This window comes from Euprymna scolopes, chromosome 1 (assembly GCF_053919585.1).
Source record: "Euprymna scolopes isolate OS-2025 chromosome 1, ASM5391958v1, whole genome shotgun sequence".
Taxonomy (NCBI): Eukaryota; Metazoa; Mollusca; class Cephalopoda; order Sepiida; family Sepiolidae; genus Euprymna; species Euprymna scolopes.
In genome coordinates, this window is record NC_136482.1 from 134562254 (window position 1) to 134583913 (window position 21660).

Here is a 21660-nt window from a genome sequence, read left to right on the forward strand (position 1 = left end):
TAGACAGGTGGAAATATGTACTAGCAGATGGCCTGGCATCGTTCAGGATTGAATTAAATAGGTGGAAATATATATTAGCAGAAGGCCTGGCATCGCCGGGGATTTAATTATATAGGTGGAAATATATACTAGCAGAACACCCAGTGTCACCCGGGATTGAATGAAACAGGTGAAAACATATACTAGCAGATGGCCTGGTGTCACCCGGGATTGAATTATATAGGGGGAAATATATACTAGCAGAAGGCCAGGCATCACCTGGGATTATAGTTAGACAGGTGGAAATATGTACTAGCAGATGGCCTGGTGTCACCCGGGATTGAATTATATAGGTGGAAATATATATTAGCAGAAGGCCTGGCATCGCCGGGGATTTAATTATATAGGTGGAAATATATACTAACAGAAGACTCGGTGTCACCTGGGATTGAATGAGACAGGTGAAAACATATACTAGCAGATGGCCTGGTATCACCCGGGATTGAATTATATAGGTGGAAATATATACTAGAAGGCCCGGGATTGAATTATACTACTATTATTGAAAATATTTACTGATACAAAGAAAAAAAACAGTTGCCAGTTGCTATGTTTTATAAAGCAATCACTGGTTTTATACAATAACTTGAAAACTACCAAATCATTATACCCGAAATAACACCATTTCTCTAAAACTTAATCGGTCATTTTCCTTTTAGTATCAGTTACAATAGGATATCTTAACTCTGTTTGGGGGGGGGGGAATAAGATTGCTTGACTGGAAAGACATTGAAATTAATGTTGAAGCCAGGGTTGCGTGATCACAACCTTGACAATTTATGTATTAATTTACTTACAATATGTTATCTAACTCTGTGTATGAGAGGGTGGAGGGAATAAGATCGCTTGACTGGAAAGACATTGAAATTCATGCAAGAGTAATGTAATCACAACTATGACAATTTATTTATGTATTAATTTTGTTACAATATGTTATCCTAACTCAGTTTATGGAGGTTGGGGGTGGGAAATAAGATCAGTTGACTGGAAAGAAATTCTGGGGGAAAATAAACTGAGAGCGGGGTTATTTCTGGTGATGACGTCATTTCTCTTCAAATTATGGTTTTAAATTGGAGACTACCATGGCCACTTAGATATAGAAGGCCTGTTAACTGAAAAATGCCGGCAGGCAATGTAGGTTACTGTCGATACTATATGACAGCATTTTTAAAAAGAGCATTAAAACATGTTAAAAAAGAAAAGAAAGGAACCCAATTCGATTAATAATGAAACTGAACTTTATTCAATATAAAATATAAATATTTATGTAAAATTACATAATTTTAAAGCAATATACAATCTAATACTGATAAAATTGAATTATGAATTTAGGGAACAAACAATTAAAGAAACATAAAACACAAACAATTCTTAGCCTTTGGGACAAGATCACAGTGTAGTAGTATCTGTTCTGATGCTACAATTCACCTTTTCTGTCCTCGGCCAGTGGAGGAGAAATCTTTCATGACTAGGACAATTTTTATTAATGTTCCTATCCAGAGTGCCCCTTTTTATCCCCCACAAGATTACACTGCATGTCAGATTATTAACGAGATAACATGTTTTTACCAGTTTCAGAAACTTACCAGTAGTTTCGTATGAAAAGCTTTGGAAATGTTGGCAATGCTGAGCTAATTGTACTGTGAAATTTTTGTACTGTTCTGCGCAATGTAAACAACTTGCCATCGTAATTGCTGAATCCACGGTATTTAAGGTGTGTCAAATTATTAACAAGGCAGTTTGTTTCGTCAATAAAATGAGTCCTAAATGTGGTTTGAGTAGCTCTGAAAAGAGTACTATTACAAAAAAGCTAGCAAAAGGTAAAACTACCCTCAAAATATCGAAAATGATAGGAAGGTACCATCAAACTGTAAAGAACTTTGTCAAGGATCCTACAAAGGTACGCAAGAGCTGATAAAGGTAAATCTAAAGTTGTTTCACGCTGTTCTTTTCTCCAAATTAAACCTGAAATTGTTAACATCCCTGGGCAGACAAGTCGAGAAGTCTTTTACCAAGCCGGATTGAAGAATGTCTAAAAAAATACTCGATGTCGCCTTCTGAAAGAAGTGGCAAGATCTGTTAAGCCTGTGACAAAGCCTCCATTAAAGCAACGTCACATACAAAACTGATTGAAATGGGCAGAGGACAACATGAAAACGAAATTTTCCAAAGTTTTGTTCACAGATGAAGTGCATGTCATTCTTGATGGCCCAGATGGCTGGAGCAGTGGATGGGTCCTAGAAAGACAACATCATCATCAGTCTTTAAGGCGCCGGTGGGATAATAATTTTGGGCTGGGATTATCGGAGATACATTAGTTGGCCCATGGGGAGTCCCAGAAAGCGTGAAAATGACGTCAAATGCTTACATAGCTTTTCTGAAGGAGAACTTTGGACCATGGCTGAAGAAGCAAAGGTTGACGTGCTGAAGAACCATTATTTTTATGCAGGATAATGCTCCCTCGAATGCAGCAAACAAAAGCAAAGAGTATTTGCACCAATTGAGGTTCTCTGGGCTACGGAAGATGGAGTGGCCTGTGAATTCACCAGATTTGAACCCAATTGAGAAGCTTTGGAGTATCATGAAGTGACACCTTTATGCAAGTGGACGCCAATTTAAGAGCAAAGATGAGTTATGGGATGGTCTCCAAGAATTGCGAGGCTAACTTGACGAAATCACAAATTTGACTAATTCTGTGGACGAACGACTTTTACAAGTCATTTATAAAAAAGGATTGCATATCCCCTACTAATTATGTCAACGTAGAAATTGCTATGTAATTATTGTGTTCTAAGCATTTTTCCTAGTTCATTTAATGTTTGAAAATTATTTCAATAAACAAGTTATGGGTATATTGTGTTTTTTTTTTTTCGACCTCATTAATAACTTGACACACCGAATCAACAGATATTCCTATCTTCTGTTATAGTTTTGCTAATACTGCTTTAAATACTTTTATTTTCTGACTGGAGTAGCTAAATAGCATTGTAAGCACTTTCTCCAAGTTTCATGGATTTTTATTCACTCGTTCCTTAAATATTTTAAAAAATATAAACTCGTTAATAATTTGATACACAGTGTATATGTTGAAATATTTAAATAACTATTTCTTTTAATACAGAAATTATATTTAAAGTTTTGGTTTTCTGTTCCTCTATGTTCATTTTTCCCCCATGTTCTTCATCAAAATGTGTAGCATATTTTCACCAGTTACATGGTTAGGAATCCTATACTCCGCTATAATCTTCATTTTTATATCAGTGTAGAATACGGAAATGAAGTTCACATAACTACTAAAAGACAATCATACCATAATGGTAACATTGGTTAAAAACTAAGAAAATATAGTAAACATCTATGGTATTTAAAAAGTTTTTTTTTTTTTATTACATTTTCACCCCAAACAAGGCACATTGCCACTTTGATGTAGGGAGCTACTATCAGGGACATAAGCTACTGGGGTACTATGTAGGGAGTTGGGCAGCAAGATGTCGTTTCACGTTACACTTGAACTTCTATGTGTCAGTGCAGTTGGGGAAGCAGGGACCCGGAATGGAATTCCAAAGTGTAGCAGTTCTGGGGAAGAAACTACTGGAGTAGAAAGATCTCTTACATCTAGGGATCTCTACTGCGTAGGGGTGGGATTTACCTGCTTGCCGGGTTTGTTGAGGGTATTTATGTCGTGGGGGCACAAGTGCTTGCAGTTTGTCAGAGCATTCACCATTAAAATACTTGTAGAACCGGCAAAGGGATGCAACGTTTCATCAGTGGGACAGAGGCTGAAGCTTAGATGACAGTTCAGGACCTATCAGATTGGCGACTCTCTTTTGAACCTTGTCTAGGAGCGAGAGACTAGTAGCGGATGCACCAGCCCAAATATGACAACAATACTCCATACATGGATGAATGGTGGCTTTATAGGGGTACAGGATACTTTTGGGCGTTAGCAGCTTTCTAGCACGGTAGAGAGAGCCTACCTTCTTCGCAGCGGCCCTGGCAATGCTCTCTATGTAATTGTTCTAACTCATGTTTTCTGTGAACATTAGGCTAAGGAGTTTCAAAGGAGTACTTTCAGATGATGAATCTTTGGCCAGAAGATAGAGAAGGTTTTTTGTAATTATTGAAGGAAACAAGTTTAGTCTTGGCAGCATTGAATGTGACCATCCATTTTTGTCCCCATTCCACTACAGATTGGAGGTCATCCTCTAATGTTTCTGCCATTTCTTTAGATATGTATTCATTTGTTTTCCTGTCGTGTCTGTTATAGAGCGTGGTGTCATCAGCATATATACCCATCTCAGAGGCAATTTTGTCAGGGAGGTCATTTATGAATATTAGGAATAATAGAGGTCCAAGGATAGACCCCTGAGGCACTCCTGCATTTATATCATATTGTTTAGATGTACGACTGTCGAGGACAACCTGGATTTTTCTCTTATCTAAGAAGGATTTAATTATGTTAAGTATTTGTCCAGTGATACCGTATGATCTGATTTTCCTGAGAAGACCTTCATGCCATACCCTGTCAAAAGCCTTAGATATATCCAGACCTACTGCTCTACCCTCCCCTGCTTTGTCCAGTGAATGGTATATATGTTCAGAGATTACAGTTAGGATATTTGTTGTGGAATAGGCTTGCCTAAATCCATATTGTTGGTCGGTCAGAAGGTGATGGCTTAGTTAATTATGGACTCCAATATTTTGATGAAGAGTGGGAGGAGGTTAATGGTGTGATAATTTAATGGGTCAGTTCTTTCACCAGAATTCTTGAAAACTGGTACCACAGAAACAGTTTTCCAGTAGTCCCGAAGGCAAGATTCATTAAGGCATTTGTTGTAAAGTTTGGAGAGAACTGGAGCTACTTGGGCAGAGCATTTTTTTAATAGCACAGCCGGAATGAGATCAGGTCCACATGCTTTTGAAGTGTCAAGATTTTTTATGATAGGATGCACCTGAGAAGGGGTGATTTTCAGATCGTCTAGCATGGCGTCTGTCCGCAAAGGAAAGTCAGGAAGAGGGTGGTTAGTAGGGTCCAGTGTGGAGTTGGAAGCAAACCAACTGGCAAGCATGTTAGCCTTCTCTGTTACTGAACAAACAACCTCATGATTATTGGTTAGTGAGGGAATTATTGATTGCCCATTATTTATTACACTGTTATAGATTTTCCAGAAATCATGGGTTCCTAATTTTTATGTTTCGATGCGTTTTTTCGTGGTTTCAGTAAATTTTCTCTTAGCTGTTGCTATTTCTTTCTTACAGCTACTTTTAGCTTCTATATACTTCTGTCTGTTTGAACTAGACTTATGTCGGTTAAATCTGTGGTACGCATGCTGCCTTTGTGCAATGGCAGTTGCACAAGTAGGGTGGTGGTGAATTTGGGAGGGGACATTATTATTATTATTTCACTCACTAGGAGTGTCTCACAGACCATCACTGATCGCTCACTAGCAGTAACCTGTGTATTCACTGGAGACCTAGTGACTACAAGTCTCCCAAGATTTTCAATGTTCTCCACCTCTTGACCATTCGGTCAGATGATTGCACGCAACAGCCGTTTGCCATTGATTTCTTGTTGGCATCGGCCATTGGTGTTTTCTAGGGTTTGGGTGACAAAATGCCCCCCAAGGTACCAGATTTGAACTGCATATTTCCAGTAGAGGTCTGCTTAGTACTCTCCCACCTCGGACTTTCCATCCTCTTTGACCCTTCACACTAGTTGGTGTGGTGCCAGTTGATGTCATTTACATTTTGTTTTTTTTTTGGCCCTTCACAGGAACGTGGACCCTGCATAAATGGCTTTTAATTTAATAGCTGCTCCCTGAGGTTTTCTTTCACTTTATATCTCATACACTTTTTTGTTATCAAGCATGTATTTTATTTTTTTACTTATTTTTATTTCTTTAATTAAATTTGCTTCATACTTTTATTTCGTGCTTCTTTTTATTTTATTTTAATTTTGTTTTAATTTATTTTTATTATATTATATTTTCCACACTAATATTTTTATTTTTTGTTACATTTATTTTTTTTTTTCATACATATTCAAATAATGCTTTTGACCTTTTTTTTTCCTCAAATAGTACCTTCCAAAAAGTTTGTGATTAAATAAACCAATGAAAACCTTCTGCTTATGCGCTTTTTAGGGAGCAACCATTAAATTAAAACCCGTTTATGCAGTGTCCACATTCTCCATGAAGTACCTTTTTATTATTATTATTATTATTATTATTATTATTGTTGTTATTAAAAAAAAGAAATGGTGTTTGTGCAGTATACGCACCTTGCTATATTTTCTATAAAATTTTCAAGTTAAATTAAATTTTTATGGTATCTTTTTTTTTTTCATTAAATTGCAGAATAGTTAGAAAGAAAGCACCCCCTCCTGTTAAGAATGGCTTTCTAAATAACGTTATTATTTCAGCAAGATGCATACAACATTTATTTATAAGATAAAACACAAGAAAATATGTTTACTAAAATTTAATGTACTCTTTATTTTTAGTTCATATGAAAACTTTAATTAAAACTGATAAGTTAATGAATTTTTTAAGATGAATTTGTGTTCATATGTCTCGGGAGAGAATACAGAATTTCCTATTTCATTTCCCATTTTTATCATGTAAATTATTTACAGATAAAATGTTATGAAACAAACAAACAAAAACTTAAGATTTAAATATATTTCAAAGAAATAAATTACGCCCGGTATTTATTGAATTAAAAAAAGCAATAACAAAAATAGAACGAAAAAACAATAACAGAAATAAAACAAAAAAACTGTTGTGAAAAATGCTTACTATATTTGGAAATACTCAATGAAAAGTTTTATTTATTATTAAAAGAACGGACTGAAAAATATTCTCATATAAAAATTGTTTGTTTGCAGTTTAAAAAAATAAATAAAATGAAATATTCAACTTCCTTCAATAAAAATAAAAAGTTCCTTTGATAGAAATAAAACTAGTTCATTACCGTTATATTTTGTTAGATTAAAATTATCCCAATGTGCAATTATGATAATTGTAATAATAATTTAAATGGAGAATTGTTTTTTCTCTTTAGGAGAATAAAAGACACATAATTACAACAGCCACAATATAAGGCAACAAAAAATATTTTTTATGGCCACGTGGTTGAACACCGGAAATTTTAGGTACCTTCGTGCCTTTACCTACATGTTGATCTGGTAATGACATTATGCTGTTATGTTCATTGGTCTACTCTCTTGGTTGCCGTGGAACTACTTGATATTATAATTACATGGATTGTTTAAATAAGTATTTACTCCCAGATATTATCTGTTTATTAAAAGTGAGGGATGATAATGTTAGTTATACATAAATAATAAGCACAATAAACCAATATTATCTATTTAATTGGTATGTCAAAATTAGTAACATATCCAAAAATGATAAAGTAGAAAATTAATTATTAACTAGCGGGACCTGTGGAATTTCCACAGCAGCATTTTTCCTATGCAATATATTGTTGTTGGGCATGCTGTGAGCGTTCTATTCAGCATTAATGAAGGCACAATCATAATCTAGTTTTTTTTATTAAAACTGTACTGCCCCTTACTAAAATAATAACTTTGATATATTTCATGGGCTGATTATTTAATTACAAACACACCGATCAATTAACTTATATTTTATCATTTTTCATAATTATTGAATATGTTACTATGTTCGACAATCATTTTGCATAATTTCAACCCACATTATCGCCTCTCCCTTTACTAAAATAGTAAATTTGATATATTGCATCGGCTGATTATTTGATAAAAAACACAACTATTAATTAACTCACATTTCATCATTTTTATTTTTAATAATTCTTGGATATAGTACTAATTTTGACAATTTTTCATCATTGAAACACCATATCGCACACCTTACTAAAATAATAACGTTCATATATTTTATAGACTGATTATTTCATTACAAACACATACATCAATCAACTCACATTTCATCATTTTTCGTAATTCTTGGATATGTTACTAATTTCGACAATATTTTTTTTATAATTTAAACCAACATTGTCGCCCAACCTTACTAAAATAATAACTTTGATACATTTGCTGGGCTGATTATTTCATTACACACATGCTAATCAATTAACCTCCATTTCATCACTTTTCATAATTCTTGGGTATGTTACTAATTTCGACAATCATTTTTCATAATTTATACCCACATTATCGCCCTCTCTTAATAAAATAATAATTTGAAATAGTGTCTGGGCTTTATTACAAACACCCTAATACATGAAATCACATTTAATCATTTTTCATAATTCTTGGATATGTTACTTATTTTGACAATCATTTTTCATAATTTTAACCCACATTTTCGCCCTTCCCTCTTTACTAAATAATAACTTTGATATATTGTCTAGGCTGATTATTTCCTTACAAACACACCAATCAATTAACTAATATTTCATCATTTTTTCGTAATTCTTGGATATGTTACTAATTTCGACAATTTTTCATAATTTAAGCCCTCCTTATCTTCTTCCCCTTTACTTATATAATAACTTTGTTATATTGTCTAGGCTGATTATTTCATTATAAACACACCAATCAATTAAATCACATTTCATCATTTTTCGTAATTATTGGATATCTTACTATTTTCGACAATATTTTTTTATAATTTAAACCACCCTCGTCGCCCTCTCTTACTAAAAAAAATACTTTGATATATTTTCTGGGCTGATTATTTCATAAAAACATAACTATCAATTAACTCACACTTCATCATTTTTCTTAATTCTTTGATATGTTACACATTTCGACAATTATTTTTAATATTTTTAACCCACATTATCAACCACCTACTACAAACATAATAACTTTGATATATTGTATAGGATGATTATTTCATTTCAAACACACCAAACAACTCACATTTCGTCATTTTTCATAATTCTTGGATATGTCGACACTCATTTTTCATCATTTTAACCCACATCATCGCCCCACTTACTAAAATAATAACTTTGATATATTGTCTGGTCTGATTATTTCATTGCAAACACATTAATGCATTAAATAACATATTATCATTTTTCATAATTCTTGGATATGTCTAATTTTGACAATTATTTTTCATAATTTAAACTATCCTTATCGCCCTCTCTTACATAATTACTTTGATATATTTCATGGGCTGATTATTTTATTATAAACACACACTCGATTAACTCACATTTAATCTTTGTTCATAATTCTGGATATGTTACTAATTTCGACAATAATTTTTATAATTAAACACCCACATTAATAATTTATTTTTATAATTAAAAACCCTCCTACTTATATAATATATTTGACATATTGTCTGGGCTTATTATATCATTGCACACACACAAATCAAGTAACTCACATTTCATCATTTTTCATAATTCTTGGATATGTTACTAATTTCAACAATAATTTTCATAACTTTAACCCACTATATCGCTCCCCCTGTAATGTAATGTGTAAATAGTAAACTGTTTCAGCCATTTCCGGGACCGACTTTATATCCCGAACCCACTGCTAAAAATATACATGAAATAATGTAATGTCTAAATAGTAAACTGTTTCAGCCATTTCCGGGACCGACTTTATATCCCAAATCCACTGCTAAAAATATACATGAAATAATATAATGTCTAAATAGTAAACTGTTTCAGCCATTTCCGGGACCGACTTTATATCCCAAACCCACTGCTAAAAATATACATGAAATAATTTAATGTCTAAATAGTAAACTGTTTCAGCCATTTCCAGGACCGACTTTATATCCCAAACCCACTGCTAAAAATATACATGAAATAATGTAATGTATAAATAGTAAACTGTTTCAGCCATTCTCGGGACTGACTTTATATTCCCAACCCACTGCTAAAAATATACATGAAATAATGTAATGTCTAAATAGTAAACTGTTTCAGCCATTTCTGGGACCGACTTTATTTCCCAAACCCACTGCTAAAAATATACATGAAATAATGTAATGTCTAAATAGTAAACTGTTTCAGCCATTTTCGGAACTGACTTTATATCCCCAACCCACTGTTAAAAATATACATGAAACAATGTAATATTTAAATCATAAACTGTCTCAGCCATTTCCGGAACTGACTTTATATCCCCAACCCACTGCTAAAAATATACATGAAATAATTCCAGGGCATTTTATAATTAATCAGGGGTAACATTTCCAGGGCATTTTGTAATTAAATCAGAAATAACTTTTTCCAGTTACTTTTTTAATATCAAAACTTTGTTACATACATTAAACATAGTACCTATTCACAATGCCTCCCCACAGGACAGATTTAGACACCAGGGAGAGAGAAGAAATTGAAATGTAGCACCTGAAGAACTTTGAAGCCCAAGAAAGACAAATCATTTTTATTAGCTTTGCCTCACCAGCGACACCAATTTTTTTTTTTTTCTTTTCATTTGGAATAATCCCACTTTTTGGAATATTCCACTTTCTTTTTTAGGGATGCACAGCATGATAACGGACGGATGGAAATAGTTTTCAAACAACATTTCAGATTCTATATAAATAATACACGCAATAAACCAATGTTATCTACTTAATTAATATGTCGAAATTAGTAGCATATCTACTTAATTAATATGTCGAAATTAGTAGCATATCCCAAAATTATGTGTTAAAATAAGATGTGTGGAAATGTCGTGACTCACAGGCACAGCCCTTCCTTTCAATGCCTCTCAACGTTCCCTTTATTTGGAAGGAACACCTTGTAAGATTTCACCGCTTACCGGTGTTTCCCTTTTTCGCTTCACGTTTTACGGGATAAGTACACGTGCCTTTAGCATAAGCCTCGACACTTTCTCCTGACGTCGGACATTCGTCGTAAGTTTTTTCATCTCGTTCATTTTCCCTTACTGGGACATTCCTTTCTTATATTTCTATTTCTAATTGCTGATATTCTGTTCTCTGGACTTATTCAATTCTGCCGTATTTTCAAGTATTTAGTTCATCCCCTTCCTTACCAGTCTTCACGCTAATTCTATTTCTTTCTTTCCTTTGTTTTCAGTTTTTACCGTCTTCAATGTTAATAAACCTGTTGTTTAACTGATACACTGACTTCAGAGTCTTAATTTTTGGAGATGTGTTTAATCTTTCCGTGCTAAGAGTTCACACACATATCCTAGACAACGGATCAAGTGGTCTTGCAAAACGGAACAGGAAATATATATTAGCAGAAGCCCAGCGTCACCCGATATTGAATAAGATGTGTGGAAATATGTATTAGCAGAAACCCGGTGTTGCTGTGGATTGTTGTGTGTGAAAATATATATTAGCAGAAGCGCGGCGTTGCCTGGTATTGAATGAGATGTGTGGAAATATATTTTAGTAGAAGTTTGGTGTCGCCTGGGATTGAATGAGATGTGTATATACTAGCAGAAGACCCAGCGTCATCCGGGATTAAATAGATGTGTGGAAAACGATATTATAAAAAATGAATTATTAATGATAATAGTTTTCGAAGAACATTTCAGATTATACACATACATAATAAACACAATAAACCAATGGTATCTACTTAATTAGTATGTTGAAATCAGTAACATATCCAAAAATTGTGAAAAACGATATTGTAGACTATAGTTTTCAAAGAACATTTCAGATTATACACATAGATAATAACAACAATAACTACATGGTATCTTCTTTATTGATATGTCGAAATTAGTAACATGCCCCCAAATTATGGAAAACGATATTTTGCAAAATTAATTATTCATAAAAATAGCTTTCAAACAACATTTCATATTATACACATAGATAATATGCTATCTACTTTATTGGTATGTTGCAATTAGTAGTATATCCAAAAATTATGAAAAACGATATTGTAGAAAATTAATTATTAATGAAAATAGTTTTCGAACAACATTTAAGATTATACACCTAGGTAATAAACACAAAAAGCAAATGCTATCTACATAATTAGTATGTCGTAATTAGTAGCATATCCAAAAATTATGAAAAACGATATTGTAGAAAATTATTGACGAAAACAGTTTTCAAACAACATTTCAGATAATACACAAAATAATAAACACAATAAACCAATGCTATCTACTTAATTGATATGTCGAAATTAGTAACATATCCAAAAATTATGAAAAACGATATTGTAGAAAATGGATCATTAATAAAAATATATTTAGAACAACATTTCAGATTATACACATAGATAATAAACACAATAAACCAATGCGACCTACTTAATTGGTATGGCGAAATTAGTATCATATCCAAAAATTATGAAAACGATATTGTAGAAAATTGATTATTAATGAAAATAATTTTTGGAAAACATTTTAGATTTTGCACACAAACAATAAAAACAATAACCCCATGGTATTTTCTAAATTGGTATGTTCAAATTAGCAATCCATTGAAAAATTATGAAAAATGAAATTGTAGAAAATTTATTATTAATGAAAACAGTTTTGAAACAACATTTACATAAACACTAAACACAAATAAATAGACATAAATCAATGGTATCAATTGTTATGTCAAAATTAGTAACATATCTAAAAATTTTGAAAAAATATATTGTAAAATATTAAATATTAATGAAAATAGTTTTTGAACAGCATTTCAGATTATACATAAATAATAAACACAATAAAACAATGGTATCTACTTAATTTGTATGTAAAAATTAGTAACATATCCAACAATTATGAAAAATGATAAAGTAGAAAATTAAGTATTAAGTAAAATATCTTTTGGACAACATCTCAGATTATACATAAATAATAAACAGAATAAACCAATAAGCAGATGCTTATTGGATTTTATGAGATATGTGCAAATACATAGTTACGGAAAATCTGGCGTCGCTGAGGATTGAATGAGATGTAGTGAAATATTTACCAGCAGAAGAGCGGGTGTAGTCCGGGATTGAATAAGATGTGTGGAAATATATACTAGTAAAAGACCCAGCGTCGCCTGGGATTGAATGAGATTTGTGGAAATATATACTAGCATAAACCCAACATCGCCCACGATTGATTGAGATAGATAGAAATATATACTAGCAGAAAACCTGATGTTGCCCAGGATTTAATGAGGGTTGTAGAATATAAAATCAGACCCGGAAATGGCTTAAACAGTTTTCGATGTCCAAATTACTTTATTTCATGTATATTTTTAATATGTTTTTTTTGGGGGGGGGGTATTAAGTCATTTCCAGAAATGGCTGAAACAGTTTACTATTACAAAATTACTTGTAAATATATACTAGCAGAAGATCTGGCGTCGCCCGGGGTTGAATGATATGTGTGGAAATATATAGTAGCAGAAGATCTGATGTCGCCCAGGATGGAATGAAATTTGTGGAAATATATACATGCTTAAGACCCAGCATCACCCAGGATTGAATGAGATAGCTGGAAATATATACTAGAAGAAGAGCTGATGTCGCCCGGGATTGAAAGAGATAGATGAAAATATATACTAGCAGAAGATCCGACGTTGCCTAGGATTGAATGAGATAGATGGATAGAAGAAAAAGACCTTACATTGCCCAGGATTAAATGAGGGTTGTGAAATATAAAATCAGTCCTGGAAATGGCTGAAACAGTTTTCGATGTCAAAATTACTTTATTGCATGTATATTTTTAATAGTGTTTCTGTGGAGGGGGTATTAAGTCAGTCCTGGAAATGGCTGAAGCAGTTTACGATCTCAAATTACTTTAATTCATATATATTGTTGGTGTTCTGTGACAGTGAACTAGGCCAGTTTCTCTAAGGGGTGATGCATATTTTTCTGAATTTTCAATGTTATCATCCGGGAATGACATCACAGTTGTAGAAAGATGCATGGTTATATGACTTTTAAACATGTTCTGGAGTTCTCTAAGGATTACCAAACCTTCTCTTTTGGAGTAGGGCTTGAGGGAGTAATATGTCTGTTGTGGGTCACAAAGCAATCTCCTACAATGTCATATTCCAAAAATATGGAATACCTGTGGAATCATATTCTGCAAAGGACATTGTTTCTCTTCCTATTATGTTGTTGGTGCTTGAGAATGAAGAACTAGATTAATATTGAAAATTATGGTAAAGTAAAAGTTTCCTAATCACCATCTGTGTTAATGCATTTATGCAATTATTTGGAAAACCTGCTGAGTTATGTTCAAGAAATGATATTTCACTAAAAATGATGGTGTCGGCAAGGAAAGTACACAGTAATGTGGAATTTTATAGTGAAGCAAGGGTTGCCTAATTACTAAACTTCTCAAAGTATTTGTGTATTTATTTGTAAAACCTGCTGAGTAATCTTCTGAAAACGTCTTTTTTCAAAAAAAATGTTGGTGTCATAGTGAGGAAAGAAAATGAAACACAGTAATGAGGAATTTTATAATGAAGCAAGGGTTGTCTAATCACCAACCGTGTCAAAATATTTATGCATTAATTTGAAAATCCTCTTCCAAAAATGACATAATTTTTCTTAAAATTATAGTGAAGAAGGAAAGAAACCCAGTAATGTTGAAATTTATGGTGAAGCAGTGGTTGCCTAATCATAACCAAGACAATGTATTTATATATTAATTTGGAAATTCTAATGATCCCCAACTAAAAATGATTTCAATTTTCTTAAAATTATGGCAGCCTTGATGGGAAGAGAAATTATTTCATATACGTTGTACAATACCTGTCGAGAGTATGTTAAATTGTTTCGTATATGTATTTACATTACCCGTCCGAGGGTAGGTAAAATTATTTGAAATATGTGTTGTACATTATCCGTCCTTGTGAAGGTAACATTCTTTCATATACGTGCTGTAAATTACCTATTCTAGGAAGGTACAATTATTTCGTAAATGTAATACCCGTCCTAGGATAGGTAAAATATGATTTTGCTTGAGATACCAAATGATATATAGACATAAAAAATTGCTCGATCCTAAGAATAGTAGGTATGTTCAAAAGTAAAATTTTTCTCATTGTTTTATACGTCCCGAGCAAAGCTGGGTAGCCCTGCTAGTCTTCTATCTATATATATATAAAAGGCAAAATGTGTGTGACCATTTCGTGTATGTCTCGCAAAGGCTTCTTTCGCACACGCTCCCGGGGTTGTTACGATCGCTTAGAACTGTTTATATAGCCCCTAGATAATAATATCTAGGATTAGGAACACGTGTTGCCTCTACATTTATTTACATTGACTTTTATGAGATTCGCGCTATTTCGCTTTGTCCCCTGTTTGTCCTGCTTTTTAGTATAAAGTGAAACTAAATTCAAACGGTACGCTCTCGGCATCGCGCTGGGAAATGTCCAGAAGCAATTAGCTTTGATCAATGTGAGGACAAACTCCTCTTATATCAGACAATTGCTATTCAATCTGGACAATGGGGAGCTGCCCTCTCCCCAACATCTTGGGGAAAAAAACAGTCAAAGTTGGGTAAACAAGCCCAAACGCTGCCTCGCAGCAAAAGTTAACTGCATGACTTCTATTTGACCTCATTAATTAGGTCAAATACAAGCAGCAGAGTTAACTTTTATTGCGGCCACCTGTTTTTAATAATTAAATAAATAAATTCAAATGTTTTCCGTTGTATGTCGCCGTGGCCCAGTGGTTAACGTCGCACGTTTTTTTTCACACTTTAATTTCCAACTTTGCCTCAAGGGTTCGGGTTCGATCCTCATACTCACCTACTAAAACTTTTTTTTTAATCTTACCCCCCCCCCCCGAGTTTGGATTTTTACCCAAAACCACACACACCTCAAAACACCCGGGCATCGCCGGGTACCCCCGCTAGTATATATATAAAAGGCAAAACATGCACACAAGTTTTTGTATGTCCAACAAAGGCTTTTTTCGCCAGGCTTCTCAGGAGGGGTTACTATCGCTTAGAAGAATTTATATACCCCCTAGATAATAATATCAAGGATTTGCGAACGCACATCGTGTCTAGATTTATTTACAGCGACTTTTACACAGGGTTGTGGAGTCGGATGGCAAAAGTCCGACTCCAACTCCTAGAATTCCTAGGATGCCGACTCCTTGACTCCTATGTGGAAATCTATTCTGCAGATCCATGTACCAGCCTACCACATCTATTCAGTATGAATTTTATAATTACTTTTCATGTATATCCTTTTTTGACGTGTAACATTCACTTGTATGATAAATATATGCACATATACACTATACCAGCTTTATTTATTTATTTATTTACTCACGTCTACTCCTAACAAGGCATATCATCACTTGAGTGTAAAAGGCTACTTTTTGGGAGTATGTCTAGGAAGAATTAACACAATGTGGGTTTATGTAACATTTTAACTTCTGCATATCAGTACAACCAGGGAAGCAGGTAACAGGAAGGGAATTCCAAAGTCTAGATGTTTGAGGGAAGAAACTATCAGAATAGAAAGATTTCTGGCATCTAGGGATCTCAACAGTGAAGGAGGGAGATGTTATTGCTAAGCGGGTTTGTCGGAGATATGTATGGCGAGGGGGTACAAATACGAGTTCATCAGAACTCATTCCATTAAAATATTTGTAAAACAGGCACAGAGATGCAACATTGCGGCGATGGGAAAAGGGCTGGAGCTTAGTGGGACCAATAAGTTTAACAACTCTCTTTTGGACCCTATCATGTGACAACAATACTCCATGCATGGGCGAATGGTGGCCTTGTAGAGATACAGGATACTCTTAGTTGTGAATAGTCTTCTAGCTCGATAGAAGGGAACCCACCTTCTTTGCAATGTCCTTTATGTATTTGTTCCCATTTATATTGCCTGCAAATGTTAGACTGAGGAGTTTGAAGGTAGAATTCTTAGGTAGGGTGTTATTTATCATCGATATAGGCAGTTGGAGAGGCGTCTTGTAATTGTTAAAGGAGAGCAGCTTAGTTTTACTAGCATTAAATGTTACCATTCGTTTGCGGTCTCCTTCCATAATGGTCTGGAGGTCATTTCCTTAGATTTATGTACATCCGCTCTTCCCTCATGCATGTTATAGAGTGTTGTATCATCAGCAAATATACCCATCTCAGACACAATATTATCAGGGATGTTGTTTATGAATATCAGGAATAATAATGGTCCAAGGATCGACCCCTGATGCACTCCTGCATTAAAGTTATGCTGCTTGGATGTACGTCCGTCAATGACAACCTGTATGCTTCTATTATCTAAGATGGATCTAATTATATTTAGTATACATCTAGTTATAACATACAATTTAATTTTCATTAGCAGCCCTTTGTGCCAGACTTTGCCAAAGGCCTTAGATATATAAAGGCCTACAGCTATAGCTTCGCCCGCCTTATCCAGTACATGGTAAATGCGTTGAGAGATGAATGTTAAAATATCTGCAGTAGAATGATATTGGCTAAATCCATATTGTTTGTCAGAGAGATTTGCTTTTGCGAGGTGGTGAACTAGTGCTTGATTAATTATAGTCTCAAAGATTTTAGCGAAGAAGGGGAAGAGACTAATGGGTTGATAATTGAGAGGATCTATTCTTTCATCAGAATTCCTATACACTGGTACCACTGAAGCCATCTTCCAGCTATTAGAGAAGCAAGATTCAGCAAGGCATTTATTGTAGAGCTTGAAAAGTATAAGGGCTAGCTCAGCTGAACATTTCTTAATTAGTATAGCAGGGATGAGATCAAGCCTTTGAGGTGTCTAAGTTTTTTATGATATTGCAGACATGAAAAGGAGTGATTTTTACATCTAATGTGGCTTCAGCCCATATAGGGAAATTTAGAAGGGAGTTGTTTGTTGGCTCTAAGCAGTTCCGCCTTTTCCATTGCCATGCATGTAACCTTCTGGTTGTTGCTAAGTGAAGGAATTACTGATTGCCTTTTATTCACTACACTATTATAGATTTTTCAGAAATCACAAGTTCTTATTTTTTGCAATTCTATGCTTTCTTTTGATTGTCACTATTTCTCTCTTACAATGATTTCTAGCATCTATGAATTTTTGCCTATTTGTATTTGACTTATGATGTACAAACCGGCGGAATGCATGCTGTCTTTGTGCAATGGCAGCAGCACAATCTGTAGTGAACCATGGAGGTGAGTGAGGCTTGCTATAAAACTTCCGTGTGGGAACATGTGCTTCAATGCCCTCTTTGCATCATTCAGTTTTCTCATTGGCAAACTGTTCAGCAGGAAGCGAGAAGATATCGGTCCATGGGACATCTCGGATGTGTTCTCTGATAGTTTTCTTAGTCAGCTCTGTTTTAATACCTTGTTGTTTTGAGCAATGGTTCCTCACCTTGAGGTTGGGATTTAAATGTGATGTCAACTGATACCACTAGGTGGTCTGTATTTCCAAATGGACTGTGGGCATTAGTCACACAATCCTCATGTACTGTGGTAAGGAATAGATCTAGAAGTGAAGTCTGCTGAGGTTCACGATCTGGTAGGCGAGTTGGAAACATCACTGTCTGTCTGAGGGAATGGGCTAGAGAGAAGCTATAAGTAAAGCATCCAGCTGCATCTGTGTAACCTGAGAAACCAAGCCAATTTTTATGGTAGACATTAGTCACCAAATGCATGTATTCGGGCATGAATATCCAAGGAGAGTGCTGCATCTATACTATCAGAGACATGATCAATTAGAGTACAATCCTGACTTGAGGAAAAACGGTAGAGAAAATATAAGTAACTAATACAGTGATGGAATGTAAAATATATAATATATTTAAGATAAAAGCCTGGTCATCCGATTCAAGATTTTGCTCTCTAGTTTAAGGGAGGGTGCTACGGATATAGACTCCAAGCCTACGCATCTATCTATCTGAGTCCTTACAGCAAAGTGGGAGGTATCCTCTCATGTTAAAGTAGTTAGAGGGGATCGAAGAGTGTAAATTTGTTTCACTTAATGCTATAATATCCAAAGAGTTTACTAAAAAGTAAGACTCTACATCATCTATATTACCTCTAAGCCCATGAATATTTGTGAAAACGAGCCTCAAGGAGTTAAATTGGTTTTGTTTGGATGGTTTTCTGGTTTTATTGTGATATTTGTTTGGGTTGTTATTTCATTACATTTTTGTTTAATGTCAGGTTAGGAAAAGAGTGTTGAGCAAAGTGGGCCAGTTTTGATACCAAGTATACACACTGGTGTATTAGCCAAGTTCTGTCTAAAAGTTGTGGTCTCATGAAAGCCCACCAGATATAGCAGCAGGGTCCCTTTCTATGCATGACATGGCACTACAACTATCCTGATATAACACAACTGATGACAGGGCAGTAGGTCTAAACATTACCAAAAAGTTAGGGCTCCTGAACTGTCAGTCAGGAACAGCAGCCAGACAAACTGCCAATCAGTTACCCTCAACTTCTCAGACAAGTCCGGCCCAAATAAGTCATGTGAGCACAAGTGGCATGCAAGCAAACCCAATTTTCTTAGTTCCTGAGAGAAAAAGTGTAATTTAAAATAGGGAATAGGGGAACAGCATTCACTGTCCTAGTCAAAAAACAAGGCCAAGCACAATGTGGCTCTGGTAAGTCCCTAGTATTGTACCTCTGGTCTGGCTAATAGACAAAGAAAAAGTGTTAAAGCCAGCAATAGGCATAGCCTATTAAAGCCGTTTCACAAGTAAGTCGGATTCTACCTTTTTAGGCGACTACGTGTGAAAAGAAAGAAAAGGCTTGAAGTTTTGTTCCAAGTTCTGCAGAAGGGCAGGTCCTGTAGAATCAGCAGAAAAGAAAGTCCTGTACAGTCAGCAGACGAGCAAGTCCCAAAAAATCACACACACACTAAAGTGCTCTTAAAGCTGCAGCAGTTCACCGATACGATCACACTGACGTCGATCCTAGAAAAGACCCCCCCATGTTCCAAACACACTCCCTTTATTCTTCCGGCGTTCGTCCTCGGCCAATCAGCAGCCAAAGAACGGTCACGTGGGGCCCAGTGATGATCGCACAATCTACAAGATGAGGACGGCGCCATTTTGGAATTTCTTTCATGTTTCGGCCATGCACGTACGCACACCGTAGGAGCGTTCCAAGGTAAGGCATGATGCGCAGACACATGGGCGCTTCCTCCCTTCATTTTCTTCGACTTTACACCCCCCCTGGTCTCAAGATCACACATGCGGCATTGCGGCCGCGATCGTTTGATGCGGGCACTCCTACGGAGGGGGATTAGCTGGGCTTCTTCATCTCCACCAGTGCTACCCGGGTCAGTGTCCACAGTCCTACCATCCGGCTGCGCTTCATCTTCATCTTAGCTCTCAGAAGTGGTGCTGGAGCTATCGCCATCCGTGCTGAGGTTCTCAGACATAGGCCGGATCCACATTTCATCACTGGATGATTCATTACTTTCACTGTTCACCATTTGGTTTATATCAAGGGTGGGCCGGACATCCCTTACATGGCGTGGGACACCATCAACCAGCACAGCCTGCTCACCGATTATGCCGGTGATCCGTCCCTGTCTGAACCTGGTCGTGCATCGGTTATTGAGAGGCCTTACCCAGACGGTGTCCCCTGACTTGTACCGTCCTTGCGTCTTCTTCTGATTAGGCGGGCAGGCGTCAATGTCCTTAACACGCACTCGATAGTGATGTATCGCATTAGCAGGTGCACTTTCAGCAGTCGCGTCATCCTTTGGCGTTGTATTGTACCTATATACCGCCTCCGCAATCGTGCATTGCTTCCTTGCTGCTATCCGTTTCACACTTCGGTGGCACCGCTCTGCTATACCTTTGCCACTCGGCACATACACACACCTGTGTCTAAGCCGGGTCCCCCACTCATCCATGAAAAGCCTGAATTCCCCGCTGCAAAAGGCTGTGTCGTTGTCCGTGAGAATCTCTTCGGGTGGCCCCCACTCGTAAAATATAGACTCTAATTGTCGGATGACACTAGCCGAGTCCTGTCTTGTTAACAGTCGCCAGATCGCAAACCTCGTCGGTCCGCAATCGATTAGTGTGAGGAAGTGCTGACTACCATAGTGGGTTATGTCCATGCCCAGCCGACTCCAAGTCCCGTCGACTTCCAGCCGACCTTTCTGCCATTTGGTGGGAGCCGGGTCGATTGACTGGCATATTTGGCATTCCTTGACCACTGATTCTACTCTGTTTTTGGACACTGACGGGTTGGTTAATGTGCGAAATAATATGTCCGTCTCACTCTGGGGTGTCCAGTGTCGTGGTGTACCCTCTTGATTTCATCCGTCTCCTCAATAGAGGCAGCACATAACGATCCTGGTTCGGCTTCTTTCTTCATTGCGTCGAACCACCTCTGGGGCACACGGGTGAGTTTATCTGCAAGATTGCGGGTGGAAGCGACAAGCACCGCGTTCACCGATAGGTTGTACTCTTCCACCAACTTCCTTAGTCTGATTAGCATTTCGGTAGCCGCCTTGGTGCGCACTCTCGCTTTGCCTGTTAGTGTGTCAACTATCCAGTGGTACACGCACAGCGAATCTGTGTGTAAGCACAATTCTTTAACCTTCCACTGGAGTGCCATATTTACTCCCTTTATCGCCGCATCCAACTCCGCTAGGTTGATGTGAGCGGCATCATCCAGTGGTCGCAACCAGCAGGCGTCCTCAATCACAGCCCCGTTCATCTCCAATAGTGCCCCGA

At 36.0% G+C, this 21660-nt stretch overlaps 1 protein-coding gene across 3 annotated transcripts in view; it reads left to right on the forward strand.

Moving 5' to 3' along the window:
- Positions 1-21660, forward strand: part of LOC145271308 (phytanoyl-CoA dioxygenase, peroxisomal-like) — a 475348-nt gene that overhangs the window by 29343 nt on the left and 424345 nt on the right. The window contains exon 1 of one of the 3 annotated variants that reach the window (XM_080126883.1): positions 10788-10922. The exons of the other annotated variants lie outside the window; for them this stretch is intronic. The gene's annotated coding sequence lies outside the window, so the exon portion shown is untranslated. Of the gene's footprint in view, positions 1-10787; positions 10923-21660 lie in introns of those variants that run through there. 3 annotated transcript variants of the gene reach the window in all.